At 37.8% G+C, this 17,980-nt stretch overlaps 1 long non-coding RNA gene across 2 annotated transcripts; it reads left to right on the plus strand.

Annotated features, from left to right (window-relative positions):
* Window positions 1–823: 823 nt before the first annotated feature.
* LOC138806319 (uncharacterized) lies at window positions 824–15,154 on the plus strand. 2 transcript variants are annotated; one of them, XR_011365786.1, is made up of 4 exons: window positions 824–919; window positions 14,209–14,309; window positions 14,601–14,720; window positions 14,908–15,154. It is a non-coding gene; the product is annotated as an uncharacterized lncRNA (long non-coding RNA). The 2 variants fall into 2 exon arrangements; XR_011365787.1 differs by lacking the exon at window positions 14,209–14,309.
* Window positions 15,155–17,980: the final 2,826 nt, after the last annotated feature.

Raw genomic sequence — 17,980 nt, forward strand, 5'->3', positions numbered from 1 at the left:
ACCACCCAGGGGCCAAGAGCTGGCTTTGACCTTGTACATCTCACATTAAAATTATTTGACTGTGCCATCAGAAGCAGAATACAGACTATCTGGTAAGTGAGGAAACTTTCACAAAGTGAAGATTTTTATTAATCCTGGGCTTGCCATGCAGGAGGGGCTGTGGGAAAGGCATATGACAGCTTAATGGGAGGTGCTGAAATATGGACTGCCTCTTACTTTTGTAGAGCCTCTTAAGTGCAGAAAGTACTTCTGCTCACATTTATCAAAAGGCCTCCTCTAATGCACACATCCAAGGCAGATAGATGTCTAGTGATTTCTTCTCAAATTCCTAGTCTACCCTCATTCACTGATATCCAAGTGAAGAAAAATGGATAGATCATGCCTACCAACCCACCCTCCTCTGAACTGCTTGTCAGAGGTGATGTCAGTTGGATTCTGAGGACAGACTGCCTTGGGAATGAATCCCAGGTCGGCTTTTTGCTGTTTATCTGACAAACATTATTAAGCTTTTGTAATGGTGAAAGCCCTCATCTTGACAACAGGGATGATTATATTATCCACCTTGTAGTGTTAAACAGTTAATGAATGTAGCGATTTAGAGGAATTCCTAGCTTTGTGTAACTATGTCATACTCCATATTAAATTTCCTTGTGTGACTTCTCTGTGCTCCTAGAATGATGTCTGTATGACCTTTTTTGTGGTCCATCTCTGCAGACTCATTTGGAGCTCTCTTCCTTCCTCTGTTCTGATTCTAGTAACCTTAGCGTTTATCAACATTGTCTCAACATTCTCATTCAGGAACTTTGCAAGTATTATCGTTCTACCTAAATGAGTCTCACCTTCTTCCTTACAGAACAAAGGACACGTTTCCATCAAGCCTTGATTTCAACCCAGAGTGAAGCTTCATTTTGATCTGCAGGTTTGCACTCCCATCATCTTGCACTCCTTTGTTATGATTAGAGTATGTATTTCTGCACTTAAAGATATCTTCCACCCTATCTATGTTGATAGTACATGTGCAGGAATAACATTAATAGATGCTGAGAATTACTGGCTGAATAAATAACTAGATGAATGACTGAATGGGTGCCTCTTCCCTTGCTGTTGTTGGCAAATTGGGTTGCATGATAATAGGTGTAGTTTCAAGCTTATCAATATGCAGCTGGTATTATAAATCTTATTAGTTAACACCAGGGTGGTTTTTCATAGACCTACATAGTTGCTTATAAGACTCTTTCCATTAGCTCCCACAGTCCTGCAAGAAAGAAGCCAATGGTTGACAAATATTGACTTTAACATAAAGTCTGTAGAGAGTAGTTAAAATAATTAAAAGATGAATATGTTCTATTCTACACAGCCATCTGGCCTTGTGAACGATAAATATTGACTAGTGTAAGTGCATTCATAATAGAATGAACTTGCCTTAAAGTTGACATTTCAGGGATGTTATTGCTTTACAGTTGTTTGAGTGCTGATAATGCCCAGGGTTATGACTGCAGCACCTGGCCTGTCTGTGCTATATTACAGAGAAGCAATTCTGCCTTCTGCTGGATGCCACTTGTCACTTTGTTTTGTTCCTTTGCCCCATTGCTGTCGAAGTGCTTTCTGCACAGAAGCAACCAATCTCAAGTCACAACAAACTGCCACATGTCCTTGTTACTGCATATCTCAGCTGAACCATGCTGGTGGCATCCTCATGGCCACATGAGTTCTCCCTCTTCAGTGGTTCAGTCTGCCCTGACTACTATTGTTCTCTTACAAGCTGTGTCTTGAGCATCTGTAGGTAATGCTGCCTATAATTCTGGCCTGCAGTTTCAGCATAGCTATTGTACAACATATAATTTAGCACAATTGAGTGTCTCTAGAAACAACGTGGAGAGATAGCCAAGAGTATGAACTTTGGATTGGAGTGGTTCTGTGTTCAATCTTGTCTCTGCTATTTATGAACTGGGTGATTTTGGTAAATATAAACCAGTGTCTTTGTTTTTTAAAAGAGTAAATCATAGGAAGTCAGAAGAATTTAGAGACAAAGGTTGTATGTGCACTGATCAACGTGCTGAATAAAACCATGCTACTGATACAATCACTACTGATGCTGTTGCAAGTTATTATTGTTTTTGTAGGCTAGCCCTGAAATGATTGCATTTCACCAATCCACCTGACCTATGGCAGGTATCCAGGGACCATTGTCTTACATCTAAAAGTACCTGAAGATATCCAAGTAGATTGTTTTGTACTCTTTTGGGAAGCCTTTAGGCAATTCTTCAAAACCTTCATGCTGTTGCAGCTGCTGAGGTTTAAATGATGCTGAAGGGAAGAAGGGCAGATAAAAACCAAGGGCAGATAAAAGACTTGTAAATTGAAAGTTCTACTTGAGAATCACAAGGAAGTCCTTGCTATCCATGATCACAAATTAGTTTGCTTTTTTAGATTTCCAAACAGCCAAGCTTTGCTAACTAGCAAGATTTTTTTTTGGCCTTTTTGTACTCCATAGTCATAATAATTATTCCATAATGTATATAAACCCACACACAATCTATCCTGATATACTGGTATATAGGCTCCTTTGGCAGATTTTATTTTCAAAATTACTGTCTGTGATCACTGAACAACTCTGCACCAGGGCTATTTATGATGATAGAGGACAGAGGAACAAGGTGAGGACATTTTCACCGGTAATGATTATTCCTGCTCAACTGCCCCAGCTGTCTGATTGAAGGGCTCCCCCATGGAGGTGGAGAAGAATAAGAAGCAATTAAAGTTCACTGGCAGATGAGCTGATGGTGAATGGGTTTCTAGGGAGTTTCAAAATAGGAAGGCACACGTGTGGCCTTCATCCTGGATGGCAATTTCAAGTTTATATTTTGTTACTTGGGCAAGACAGTGATGATAAAGTGATTCTCTGAAACCTTGCATCCCATGTGTTAGACTCACACCACGAGCACCTGTACCTCATCTACCTGTGGAGCTCCCTTACTCAGGCTCTACTTTGGGCACAGGATCCACCACTGTGATGATATCTTTCTTGCTGATATCTTTCATCTCCGCAGATTTTTCAGCTTGAACTTTTTATTTCACAATGTCATCATCTTTGGTAATTTATAGGGCTATATATATGACAGTCATACATATATATACATGAATATATGTATGTACACATACAGGTGAAAATATGATATACAGTGTGTATGCATGTCTATATACCTGTGTGTATATATAATAATGAATATAAATACATTTCTGTAGTTTCTATAAAGTTAAATTTTATAACTCACAAATGATATTTCTGTAGCTCTTTTCAACTAGATCAGAGAAGAAAATCCACTGATACTCTCTTATGCCACGGTACCTAAATGTTCAATTTTTAAATATATACTATGCTATATGTCATATATTATACATCTCACAACTGGATGATGATTTTAATGCCTTACATCCCAGCTAAGGATACGCTGGTTTACTAACTCATTCCTGAGGCATCTTGCTGGGAGACTGTCTGGGCTGGGAGCAGAGGAGAAAGACAGTCATTCCACTTCCATCCACAGGAACATGGTTTATCTCAGGCAGTAAGCTGTATTCTCCAATCTTGTCTTCCTTCAGGCTCACTGGAAAATTTATGGCCTTTAAGCTATCTGTGACTTCTGGGATCATGATTTCTCAACCTCAATAGCCTTCAGTGGATTGAGTCTTAGAAATTTCCGGGACACTGAATATAGCTTCTGCTGTCATTGCTCTTTTGACATCAAGAAAAGTCAACACTTTCTCTCCAGGTGGTGATGGTTTAATCACTGGCACCTAATGTAGCATGATACATCAGTGTTGACCCAATGTCCACTGTGTGCAATTTTCTGAAATTTTTAATTTGGCTAGGAAAATAATGTGTTTCAGGAAAGAAATTGTAGTGTATGCAGATCTAACCTATGGTTTTGTTTTGAGACCAACAAATAATATGTGAATATTGCTATTTTAATGGTGCTCTTATCTATTTATTAAAAACCTCAAATGTACCATTCATTTCAATTGGTTGTTTCATATGTGCTCATAATCCTGAGTCTCTTCCATATTTTATAAAGCACTACATGGCCTGCTTTCTTTGGACCTCTAGGACTATATCAGTTGGAAATTATGGTGATGAATTCATTAAAAGAAAACTCAATGAGGGCGGGGAAGGTGGCTCAGTAGGAGAGTGCTTGCTTTGCATGTATGAAGCTCTGGGTTTGATTCCTCAGCACCACATAAGCAGAAAAAGCCAGAAGTGGTGCTGTGGCTCAATTGGTAGAGTGCCAGCCTTGAGCTGAAGAGCTGAGGGACAGCGCCCAGGCCCAGAGTTCAGGCCCCAATTTCAGGCACCACAACTGACAAAAAAATAAATAAATAAAAATAAAACAATGATAGATCAGAAAAAGGAAGGAATTCAACTTTTGTAGCAGCTTTCCAAAAGTGAAAAATCCAGCTTCTGATGAAGAAAGTCATTGAAGAGTCTAGAATCCTTCTTTCTTCTATTCTCTCTTGGACTTGTTGTCCTTGGACTTGTTGTCCTAATGGGGCCCAATAAGGCTGCCTCAACTCCATATATGGAGCTATTGTTTGAGGGGGGAGGAAGCATGAAGGGGCAGGGCAAGTGCCCACTGATTGTGATGCATGCAGTACTCTTTTTAACTTAGAGAAAAGAGGCTCTCCCCAGAGAATTACATCTCATCTCATTGTCCAGAGCTGTATCATGGGGCCATGCCCATCCAAGTTAATTGGCTACTGCTCCAAACAAAATCAGGATGTTGCTAGAAGTAAACAAGGGTAGAATCGGAGGCAATTAGTGCCCACCTGGATAACTGTCACACACAATCTACCCCACTCCCTGTGTTTCAGCCACATGGCTTCTTTCAGTGTAGAAGTCTCTTTTCTCCCTATGGCATCTTTACACTCATTGCTTTTTTCCCCTTAAAATGTGTCCTCTTCTCCTTCCCAGAATTGGTTTCTCCATAGTTACGCTTGTACTCTATAAAGTGACACCCATACCACATCTCATCAGTGATCATTTGGCACATCCTCCTATTCATGTCAAATTGTTCTGCTTTTAAGCATTTGTTCCCAACACCCAACAGGTAAATATCAGGAACTAAAGGAAGAGTCCACACAGGTATATTCAATTTTGCTTAATAGTCTCAGTACCTGCCCTCCTATAATCACAGGCCAATTAAATATTTTAAGACCAGAATTAGGAGCTACATCTGCCTGGAATCCTTCCAAAGCCACTGCTCTTCACAGAAGGAGGCTCATTTGGTAGTTCTCAGAAGTCTGTCTCTATGTAATAGCACAGAGGCCATGTTCTGCATCAAGCTAATTGAATTGTTTGCCACTTGCCCAGCATTCGGGGTTACTGACATTAACACAACATTAAAAATCCAGTGTTTTCATTTGATTCTCCAAGAAGGCCAGAATCCAGAGTGTTTGTATTTCCCCTGGAGTGGCTTCAGCCTCAGTAATGGAAATTGACTTCATTCTGCTGACCAGTAATCAAGAACAACAAGTTCTTAGTACACATATTAACAAAATATTTTTTGCTCAGAGATAAAGGAGTTGTTCTGTTCAACAGTGACTCTTTGTGGATTGGATTAAGGATAGTTATTTCCACATATTGTTTCTAAACTGCAGTCAGAATCTGCTAAGTCTTATTTAGTTAGAGTTTTATCAAACTATTGTCCCAAGGCTTTGGTACCTAAAAGTAATACCAACCTGGGATCAGGTCTAGAGATCTAATTACAGAACAGTGACTGTGGTTACCAGTTCAGTGACATACATTTACATTTTTCTTTTAAAAGAGCTATCATTGACCATGTGAATGGCCAGTGTGTGATGGATATGTTAGTTGGTTTGATTGTGGTAATCATTAAACAATATCTATCTGCATGAAAATATCTGATTGTCTCCCTTACATATACATACATATATATATATATATATATATATAATATGCTTTCACTAGTCAAAACTATCTCAATAAAGCTGGAAAAATAAAGTGAATAAGATCTCATTAGCTCGCTATCTCTTCTCCCCTCAGCAACTCAGAATCCCTCCCTGTTGTATCCTTGGTAGTTTTATCAATCTCGTTTAGAGAACGCTGAATGTTCTCCATTGCTATTCTGGAAATTTTACTGCATTTCTGGAAGGTTTATTGTTATTATTATTATGATTATTGTTGCAGGCGTATTAGTCTATTAGCCATACTTCTATCTCAGCTTTGCCAAAAGTATAGAATATTATGTTTCATAGTACTTGGAGAGCTTTGAGATGTTTTGTGTTTATTTTCAGATGAGAAGTCAAGATCCTATTTTATTTTTAAAATTTCATTTCTCAACAATTTACTGAATTATACACCTTCTCTCCCGCTGACTAAAAGTGGATCATGTATTAAATTCTCATTTTTATTTGGTTCTGCTTCTTCGATTCCATTGGAATAATATTCCTTTGCACTATAAAATGCTTTATATACTGTAGTTTTTATTATATGTGAGAGCTAATTCTCCTCTGATTCTATATTCATTCAACAACTATTTTCTGAGAATTTTACTATGTGATATATACCATTCAGTGAGGGGAAAAAAGTACTCAAAACATTTTAAGGCTTCTGATGAAATCTCAAATGTCTCTGCCAGGAAAAGGTAGATATCTTCTTTTTTTTACCTTCCTGACACAAAATGTTCTTCTTTATTTTACTCAATTTCTGGCAGAAATGGAAGACTAGAAATAGCTAGCCCAGGGTCAATAATGTGCAACTGCCTTTGGCAGAAATCCTGTAATGATCAAAAACATATTGGAGGCCAAAGTACTCAGGAAGCTCTCCTATTGTACTTGAAAAAGTTACCAAGAATTTCTGGTTTCCACTGAACTCAAAATCTTGATAATTGGAATTCATTTGGGCTCAGTCTGGGACTCAAGACTTGTGCCTATAGGTGAACTAGAGGATTAGGTTGGAGCTGAGTAGATTCTAGACTTCCTACTCCCTTACACCACTGAAATATTGACTAATGACTTGCAAAGAATAGAAATACTTTAATTCATTTATTACACAACAGAGTGTGATTTGGTTCCACTAAGCACATGGATTTTGAACAATAAGCAGTCATTTTCAGATGTATATATTGGCTCATTTGATCCCTCCAGCAATCTGGGAAAGTGATGTGCATATTGTCCTGGAAAGAACACTAACCTAAGAATGATATAAGATCAAATATAATTAATAGTAGCTCACATTCACTGGGGACCTGCTGCGTGCAATACTTTGCATCAACTATCTTTAATACCTGCAAAAATAATATAACGTAGATAGAGAAGTTCATATCTGAGGGACTCTACCTACCAGGTAGCATTTAGAAATATCTGTGGATACTTTTGGTTGTCATAGCTGGTGTGTGTGTGTGTGTGTGTGTGTGTGTGTGTTTGTGTGTGTGTGTGTATGTGTGTGTGAAAGAATGGGAAGGTCTGTGTTACTGATATCTAAAGGGGAGAGATCTGGCATCCTGCCAAACATCTGATAAGGAAAAATGATCTCTACCAAAATATTAATCGTACTAAGATTGAGAAATCCTGCTCTATATCTGTGATGGATAATCGTAAATGTCATAACTTGATTGTATTGGAGAGTAGTAAAACAAATCTCTGGGGATGTCTGTGATGATGCTCCCAAGGACAGTTAGATCATGATGCCTCTAACATAAGGTGTGGATTAGTCCCTTGTTGGCTATATAGTATTTGGCTATCTTGTGATACTATTGGGAGACAGAGAAAAGTAAGAGGTGGGGTCTAGCAAGAGAAAAAGGCCAGTGGGGCTATATCCTTGAGGGCTGTATCTTACCCTGGCCTCTTGATTCCTTCTCTGCTTCCTGGCCACTAAGGTGTGATTTTCTCTATTAACCACACTTTTTCCACCATAAGGGACTGAATGCTCTGAAACTATGAGCCAATATCAGTATTATTGTGCTTTAAGTAGTTTTCTTCTTCTTTTTTTATTGTGAAAATACCATACAGAGGGGTTACAATTACATGAGCAAGGTAATGAGTACATTTCTTATCAAGCATTGTTGCCTCCTCCTTTGTTTCCCCTTCCCATCCCTTCCCGTCTCCATCTCTCCCCCTCCCCCACCCCCTGGCCAAAGTTACAAAGTTCGTTTTTCAACATAACTTGTACATCTCATCTCATTGCTGCAATGGGTCCACCTGTATCCTTATTTAAACAATTTGTTTTTTCCCTTCCCCTCCACAAATTATACCAACATCAAATACAGTGAAAACGGGGGTTATACCATGGGGAGTGACATACAAAGCAACAAATAAATATCTTATAAATATGTTAGAAACAATAGCAAGAAAGAAAACCATTTGAGTCCTTATCTTGGGGTTCATTCCCCTAACATCAATGTTTCTGACCTTTTCTGCTTGTCTCAGACATATACTAGTTATTGCAAATAAGGGAAACCATGGGACCTATGTTCTTTGGGCCTGGCTTACTTCACTTAATATAATTTTTTCCCAGTCTTTCCATTTCCTAACAAATGGGGCAATGCCATTCTTTCTGATGGAGGTATAGAATTCCATTGTGTATATACACTACATTTTCTTGGTTACAGCTTTGAGATATAATTATTACACCTCATGCATGATCCAGATAATATAATGATGAAACTAAGGTAGATAGAGTCAAATCCAGACAGGCAATCAAGGTTGCTCAAGCTGTGTTTGAACGTAGATTCATCTGGCTGGGAAGTTTTTGTTTTCCACTATAGTGCACTAATTGTAATTTGTTGTGACTTCAAGTAAAAGTAAAATACTCAACTTTTTGCTCTCCCTGGTTCTAATCTCTAGAAACAAAGGTATTACTGACTATATCACTTTTCTTGAATGTATATTTGTCACAATCAAATAGTCATGTGCTTTTCAACAATAATTTTATTTTTATAAGTAATGCTAGCATGGTCATTAAGAATACAGACTTTGGGACCAGAGACCCAGACTTCACAACTGAGTTCTGCTATTTACTTTTTTTTTTTTTTTTTGAACTCTGGGCCTGGGTAATGTCCCTGTGCTCTTCAGCTCATGGCTAGCATTCTTCCAACTGAGCCACAGTTCCATTTCTGGTTGTCTGGTGGTTAATTGGAGATAAGTGTCTCACAGAATTTCCTGCCAGCGCTGGCTTTGAACTGAGATCCTCAAATCTCAGCTTCCTGAGTAGTTAGGATTACAGATGTGAGACACCGGCACCCGCTTCTGCTACCTACTTAACCGTTAACCTTGGCCAACTTCTTCAACCCTTGTATGGCTCAATTTTCTTTTCTGTAAAAGAGAGGATGAACATAGAGGGTTAACACAAAGGGTAAACTAACTCAGCAATGATACTCACTAGACTCTATATTGAAAATGAACTATACAGCTTGGAGGGGAGGGAGGTCAGGAGGGAAAAAAACTGGAAGAAAATGAGGGAGGGGACACTGTTCCAAAAGACATGTACTCATTACCTGATTTATGTAATTATAACCCCTCTGTATATCAACTTTACAATACATTTTTTAAAAATAAGTATTTTATTGTGAAAATACTGTACAGAAGGGTTACAATCACATGAGCAAGGTAATGTGTACATTTCTTATCAAGCATTGTTGCCTCCTCCTTTGTTTTTCCTCTACATCCCTTCCCTCCCACCTCCACAACTACATTCCTCCCCTCTCCCCCCACCCCCAACCTCCCGCCTAAATTGTAAAGTTCATTTTTGACATAGCGGCTTGTACATTTCATTGTTGCAATGGGACAACCTATATCCCTATTTAAACAATTTGTTTTTTCCGTTCTGCTCCCCAAATTATACTAACATCAAATACAGTGAAAATAGAAGTTATACTGCGGGGGACGGACACACAAAGGAATAAAAAATAGCAAGAAAGAAAAAACCACTTGTGTCTGTATCTTGGGGTTCATTTCGCTTAACATCATCTTTTCTGACTTTTTCTGCTTGTCTCAGACATATACTAGTTATTGAAAATAAGGGAAAATATGGGACCTTAGGCCTGGCTTACTTCACTTAATTTTTTCCCAGTCTTTCCATTTCCTAACAAATGGGGCAATGGCATTCTTTCTGATGGAGGCATAAAATTCCATTGTGTATATATACCACTTTCTTGATCCATTCATCTACTGAGGGGCATCTGGGTTGGTTCCATATCTTAGCTATGGCAAATAATTCTGCAATAAACATAGTTGTGCTGGTAGCTTTAGTACATTATTTTTTTAAATGAATGCAATGGGTTTAGAAGAGTTTCTGGTACATGCTAAATCAGTGTTGTTTATTATTTCTTATTATCATAATCATTATAAATAGCTAATTATTAATTATCTTAAATTCTTTCTGTTTTTCTATAGTAATTTAGAGAACAGTCAAATTCACAAGCCTGTATCCCAAATACCCTTTGTCAATGTCTTCTACTGTTAATGGGAACAAACTTTATCAAATCAAAATATCCTGAGCAATTCAAATGGTCCAATAGTTGCTAATTCAGAAAAAAGAAACTACATATTCCTTCCCTCACAGCCAGAAGAAGAGAGAATAACATCAGAGTTGAATTGCTTGCTCTAGAGTGGAAAGACCACATTTAGACCAGCTTCACTGTGTGCTCATCAAGAGGCACAAAATGCTTTATTTTGGAGGAAAAGAATCCCCATGGTATTAATTATTCTAAAAGAACCCTGCAGGATTCAATAGTAAACGTACATGTGTATTGACCTTCAGGCAGTTCCCGTAGATTTTCATTAGCAGAAGCCTCCTCTTAAAGCTGGATGGAAACAGCTCTAAATCGATTCCCTTTTAAAAATATAAGACTAATTTAATAAAGAAATTTAATTGCAGGTTCTCTTTGATTCAATGAGAGCACCTAGAAGACTTTTAGATCTTGGTTCCCAGGTAAATACTGGCCTGACATTGAACTAACCATAGTCATTACAATTTAGAAACAATTTTACTGCTTCTAGTATTCTCTGACTATTTCAATGGAGAATAAAGAAAATTGCTAAGAAAATATGGCCTACAGGAAAACATTCTCATCTATAGTAAAATCAAGGTAAATTGATTCATTCATTCGAAGTGGTTCTCAATGTTATGAAGCAGTCATGGCCAGAGGGGGGAAATGTAGAATTTTAAATGACTAAGATATAATTAACTATGTAAAATAAAACAACACAAAATACAACTACAGGATATAATAGAAAATAGAAATTGAAAGTAAATAGAAATATAAAAATGGTGACTTCAGATTATAATTCACCCAGTGAAAGAAATAAATGAAGAGATACTGGGAAAAGTCCCAAGGAAAGGTTGAGGAAGGTTTAGATATAGCAGGAGAAAGAAAAGAAGGATGTACTTGATAATGTTTTTAAATGTACTGAGTAAAATTTCGCAGCTGGGAATTTCAAAACTGGTAAGCAGGGATCTTTCATCTTTCCAACCATTTGGTTTTTAGTTTACCCTCAAGGAATTCTTTCTTTCTTTCTTTTTTAATTGTGAAAATACCGTACAGAGGGGTTACAATTACATGGGCAAGATAATGAATATATTTTTTATCAAGCAGTGTTACCTCCCACTTTGTTTCCCCTCCCCATCCCTTCCCATACTCCCTCGACCCCGCTACCCGATCCCTCCCTCCACCAAAGTTGTAAAGTTCATTTTTCAACATAACGACTTGTACATCTCATTGTTGCAATGGGTCCACCTGTATCCCTATTTAAACAGTTTGTTTTTGCCCTTCCCCTCCACAAATTATACCAACATCAAATACAGTGAAAGCCGGGGTTATACCGTGGGGGAGGGACATACAAAGCAACAAAGAAATCATCATATTAATATGTTAGAAGCAATTGCATGAAAGAAAAAAAATCCATTTGAATACTTACCTTGGGGTTCTTGTTGCTCTCAAAGTGGCTCAAGATGAGTAGAGTTCTAGACATCACATCCATGCTCCAAGCAGTGAGATGGACAAAGACAAAGAAGCACCAACCCCCTGCACTCCTGCACCCTTATATCTACAGGACTCTTACGTTCCTATCGCATTAGTCTGAGTTAACTTTCATATCCCTGTAGAGTTGCAAAGTGTAGACTTTCAATTAGATAGCAATGTGTCTGAACTGGAGACACTTCATTCATTTGAAAGAGAGGATAGATGTTAAGTTGAAACCAATAGTGTCTGCTATGTGGGTTATTCTATTTTTATTTTCTTTTTACAAAGTAGACATTTATTGTTTTTAAATTTTTATTATCTTTAAGTAGTTGTATGAAGGAGGTATCATTTTTTTTTGCAGTCCTGGTGATTGAACTCAGGGCCTGGGCATTGTCTCTTGAGCTTCTTTTGCTCAAGGCTAGCACTCTACCACTTGAGCGACAGTGCCATTTCTGACTTTTTCTGTTTATGTGGTACTGAGGAATTGAACCCAGGGCTTTATGCATGCTAGACAAACACTCTACCACTGAGCCACCTTCCCATCTCCAAGAAGGTATCATATGACAAAGCAGTTTATGAATACAATGCATCTTGATAAGTGTTACCCCTTCAACATTCTCACCTCTCTTGGACTCATCCTTTCATTTACTTAATTTTGTGGTATATACAATGAAGTCTTGCCTGCATTCTTCTTTTTCTCCTTCACTCATACACCTTACTCTCCTTGGCCTAACCCTTCCTCTTGCAAGTACCACTTTCCTGATGCTTCTTTTGATGCTTCTTTTGTTGAGTTTTAATCTAGTTTTTCTAAAAAAAAAAAAAAAAAAAAACACTATATGCTATTTGGGCTCTAGACAGGGTCTATTATACTCCAGTTAAATGAGAGATTTTGTTTTTGTTTTTTTTTTTTTTTTTTTGGGTCCGGTCGTGGGACCTGAACTCTGGGCCTGGGCGCTGTCCCTCAGCTCTTCAGCTCAAGGCTAGTGCTCTATCACTTGAGCCACAGCGCCACTTCCGGCTTTTTCTGTTTTCTTATGTGGTGCTGAAGAATCGAACTCAGGGCCTCAGGCATGCAAGGCAAGCGCTCTACCACTGAGCCAACTCAGCCCAAAATGAGGGTTATTTTAGAATGGAGAGTTATAAATAATTTTCAGCAGAGAGAACGGTCGAGAGACAGTCTGAGGGATAAAGAGAGATTTGAACAGCTCTAGAAAACACATGGGCATGTGGCAAGACCACATGTAGACACAAGTAGCTTTTTACAAAAGGGAGAAGAGATGGGTGTAAGCTGTGATTAAGTGTCCAGGAGGAGAGTGGTCTAGATTAGACTGGAGAGGTTGGCATGGACATATCGTACAGGGCTTTTTTTTCTGTGCAGTGATGAATTCTGGAGGGTTTTATGGAGAAAAGTGATATGATCATGTTTGTGCTCTGTAAGGCTACTACCAAAACCCTTCCAGTGTAAGGAAGGAAACAAAGCAGCATTGTTGCTCTTCTGGAAGCACTGCCCATTCCTTCTGATCCAGTCTTTTCACTACACTGTTCCTGCCTTGCATGCTGGCTGCTCTGATTGTTGGGTCTCTCAGTAGAAGTAGACAGGAGCCATAAGTTGGATATCAGGGGACAGACAGAGTGAGTTTGGCATGTTTGTGGACTTTTGCTTTTCTCTCTGCTACAATGGCACAGGATGATTAGATTCTCTACTATACCTCACTGGGGAATCCTGTCCACATCCACTATCAGGACTGGTAACTACCTCTCTCCATTCAAGTCTAGGGGTAATAACAGCTCCCCATTGGTTCTATCCCTATCTCTTTTACCTCTGCTAGGATCTGAATATGGATAGTGTTCCCTCAAGATCCATGTGTCCAACCTGGGTCCCTGGAGTAACACAGCTGGGAGGTGCTGTGGACATACAAGCAAGGCCTCGTGGGGTGTCCTTTGGTCATTGTGTTAAAGGGAATTGTGGGGAGCCTGGTATCAGCCCTTATTTTTGGTTTTGTTTTGGCTTCTTAGCCAGTAATATATGTGATTTGTTTCACCATAGACTCTTACCATGAAACATCACCCTCACCAGGGTGCCAGAGCAATGGGGAAACTGTATCTTGGGACCAGAACCTGTAGAACCATGAGCTAAATAAACCTTTTCTTTTGATGTTAATTTCCATGGCATTTTGTTATAGTAATATGAAACTAACTGATACAAGTTTTGTATGTTACCTCACCTGTGTAGAGCTCAACAGCAAGACATTGATATTCTCAAATAATTCAGTCTGACCACGTTGTTTGTTTATTACCTGTATGAAGAGGATAGAGGTTCTTTCAAAGTGCCAGGTACTGAACAACATCTGATTTAATCTCTAGCACAAAGTTGTGGTGTAAGAATTGTAATCACTGCTTTAAACATGAAAATGTTCATGTCTGAAATGTCAATTGACTTACTTTAATTATGAAAACACTCATTTCTGAAATATTAACTAATTTAAGAGTATGGCAGAGTGGGACCCAGTTAGCTTGATATCCTATTCTGAATCAATCTCCCTTTTTTCCCTCTAACTACAAAATATGACTTCTTTTGTGCCCCCAGGATGTTTATTATTTTTGTTTATTTATTTTTTTCTTTAGGCTCATTGTTTTTTCTTCATGACACACATGACATATGTGCATTTGAGGGACTGTCAACATTTTTATGGATAGTGTGTGAAAATGAAGGCCCAGAGAAGGACGATCACTCATTCACCACAGGTACATAAGAGCAATAAAGAAAATGAAGTTCAATTCTTGCAAGTGACAAGCACAGATAATAGATACTATCAAACCAGGAATTTCAAGAGTGAGTTGTAAATCAAAACAACACAATATGCAATCAAATAGATAGGGAATAGGAGCAATAAAGGCATTTTTCATCTCTACATTTATCCACTCTCAACAGAAGGCAGTGGCTCTGGAGAATTTGAGCTTCTGGAAGTGCCAAATCTCATTGCTGAACAAGGTTGGATACTGACATGTTATTTCACACAGAGGCATCAAGCTGCCACTCTAATCTCCATGGCCGAATCTACCAACCCCTGAGAAGGCTCCGATGGAGGGCTGCACTCTTCCCACAATGGAAAGGAAGATAATAAGGTCCAGCAGTGGGAGCGTGTACTGGAGAGGAGGTTGACAGACATCTTTGACAATAAAAGGGTTGAGTGCTCTTTCACTGTAATACTATGAGAAGCCGGATAGCACTTTTATGCTGGGATAGTGATGATGCTATTTAAGATTTAGAGAATCTTTTTCTTTTCTAAAGGATTCAGAAGAGTGGGGGGAAAAAACCAAATGCACAGTGGATTTTGCTCATTTGGTGCTAATTGCCCTGGTTACAAAACAGTTTATGGAGTCTAGAGAATATAACAGGCTTGTGCAGGCTTATCTTGCCTCTGAATTTACACTTCACTGGTTCTAAAAATATGGTATTGCTACCAGTCAGCTAGCTCTGAGTGTTAGCAGCTCTTAGAGCTCAGTTTACAGAGCTCATCTGAATACTTCTTTGCTAAATCAGAGATAGAAATTGCATATTTAAATAGCTATATTTTAGTGGTTATAAAAATAGTTATGTGATATTCTCATTTTTTTTCTTCTGGGCCCTAATATATATATATATATATATATATATATATATATATATATATATATATATATATATATATATATATAAATCTGGCTGTTTAAGACAAGTTTGACAACTTCCACACAAAAGCCTGAAACTTGTGTCTGGTTCAGACTCTGAAACAAGAAACTCAACAGCCTGGTTGTTAGCCAGAGACAAAGAAGTGTCAGACAATGTAAAGATATGGGAAGAAGAGAGATAATTTGATAATCTTCTAAGAAATAGAGTATTTTGCAATAGAGAATTTGGGCATGTTACTAAGCACAAGACCCTGTTTTCATTTCTCTCATTTTCAGTGCTTGTGGTTTCATAATTTTAACTTCTTCATAATTTTAACTTCTTGAATCTAGTGGAAACTGAAGAAAAAAAACCATGAAAATCCATAACCGTCTACTTTCATACATCAGACCTACATGAGAAAAAGTGACACTTCATCTATTGTGAGGTTCTGATTCCTCAGACTCTAAGGATAAAGTCTTCCTAACTGTAGGGAGTTAGGTAATCCCAGAGAGGATATTTCCTTTCATCTGTAGAAGCTAGAATTAGTTTATAAATGTATAAGTAAATATGTTGGGTAGTATGCCAGTGTGCTCAAATGCATTAATTGAAATAGGATTAATTAAGGGAAGAACTCAAGCAGTGTAATTCCTTAGAAAAGAAAATCAAAGTTCAATAAAATAGGAACGAGAAAACGGCTGTTTGGAAGGGGTAGGGTGGGGTCAAAGGAAGAGGGGTAGACAAGGAAGAGAGAAGAGAATAGGTTTAAAAACAATATATATCCTACAAAAACTAAGAAAAATGGGGGAAGTGATAGGTTTGGAGGGATGAGTGAGCATGCTGAAAAAGGTGACATCCATCAAGACACACTGAATTTATACACTACTTCGCTGAATTGCAAACCAAAAAAAAAAGAATCTGATGACAATAAACCCATCATCACCATCAATGGTTTTGTTGCTAGAATCTTTTCATTGTGTTACCACTGGCATATTTAGCAAGTTATTTCAATCCACAGCTTTGTTTAAGTCAGAATTAATTACTCTACAACTTATATTCACTAAAAGAAACTCATCTCATGTATATCACTTCAGGAGTTTCTCATCTCAAGTATATTATTTTAGGAGTTTTCACAAATATACACATTACACAACTAACTACCCACCATACTTAATCAATAGGATACCACTTCCTAGATGTTCCCCAGAACCACTTTGCTGTGACTTTTTCCAGTCTAGGAACTTACTCAAGTATTCTCATTAGATTTAGTTGCTCTAAAATGTCACATAAATGGCTATGTTTTCCCTAAATGTTTTTGTTGTTGAGTAATGTTTTCTTTTGGATTCATTCTTTTTATTATGTCATTCAACCACGTCTATCTGTGGTTTGTTCTTGTATTTTGACTTCTTTGAATCAAGTTGCCATGAATGTTGAATTTTGTGTGAATATATATGCTTCTATTTGCTGAAAGTATTCAGAGTAGAATTGTTGAATTATATGGCAAGTACATTTATTTATTAATTAATTTATTTTTGGGTCTGGTCTTGGTGCCTGAACTCTGGGCCTGGGCGCTGTCCCTCAGCTCTTCAGCTCAAGGCTAGCACTCTACCACTTGAGCCACAGCGCCACTTCTGGCTTTTTTCTTTTTGCTTATGTGGTGCTGAGGAATCAAACCCAGGGCCTCTTGCGTGCAAGGCAAGCGCTCTACCACTGAGCCACCTTCCCAGCCCCGGCAAGTACATTTAATATTAGAGACTGTTAATCATGTTTCCAAAGAGGCTGTCTCACTTTACATTTCTGTCAGCAACATGTAAGAATTCTAGCTGATATAATATCTTGGTTTGACTTAAATTAGCAATTCTTTATTGACTAATGACTTTGAGTATCATTTCAACCTGCTAATATTTATCATCTTTTGAGAAGTTTGTTCAATTCTTTTGGCCATTTTTATCATTTTATTGAGGTATGTGTTAGGGATTCTGAATCTAAGTCTTTTGTCATATATTATAGATATATTCTCTTAGTCAGTTGATTGTATTTTTTTTTTAATTTTAGGAAGTTTTTCAAAGAACAGAAATTTCTAAATTCAATGAAACCTAATTGATTAAATGTTGTTTTATGGGATCTTAAATCTTACACTGCCCATGTAGGTTGAAACTTCAACCAAAATTTTCAATATAAAAATTGGCTTTAGGCATTTCCTGTCATACATAAATGAAAGCATTTGAAAAAAGTTTCCAAACTATGAGTCACAAAAAATACTCCAGGCCACAAGAATGAAAGATGCCAGCTGAAGATGAGCTTCTAGGAAAAAATAAAATAAGAAGAGGAATCAATTTAAATAGTTTCAAGTCAA

Source organism: Dipodomys merriami, unplaced genomic scaffold (assembly GCF_024711535.1).
Source record: "Dipodomys merriami isolate MVZ:Mamm:240054 unplaced genomic scaffold, mDipMer1.0.p SCAF_4, whole genome shotgun sequence".
NCBI lineage: Eukaryota > Metazoa > Chordata > Mammalia > Rodentia > Heteromyidae > Dipodomys > Dipodomys merriami.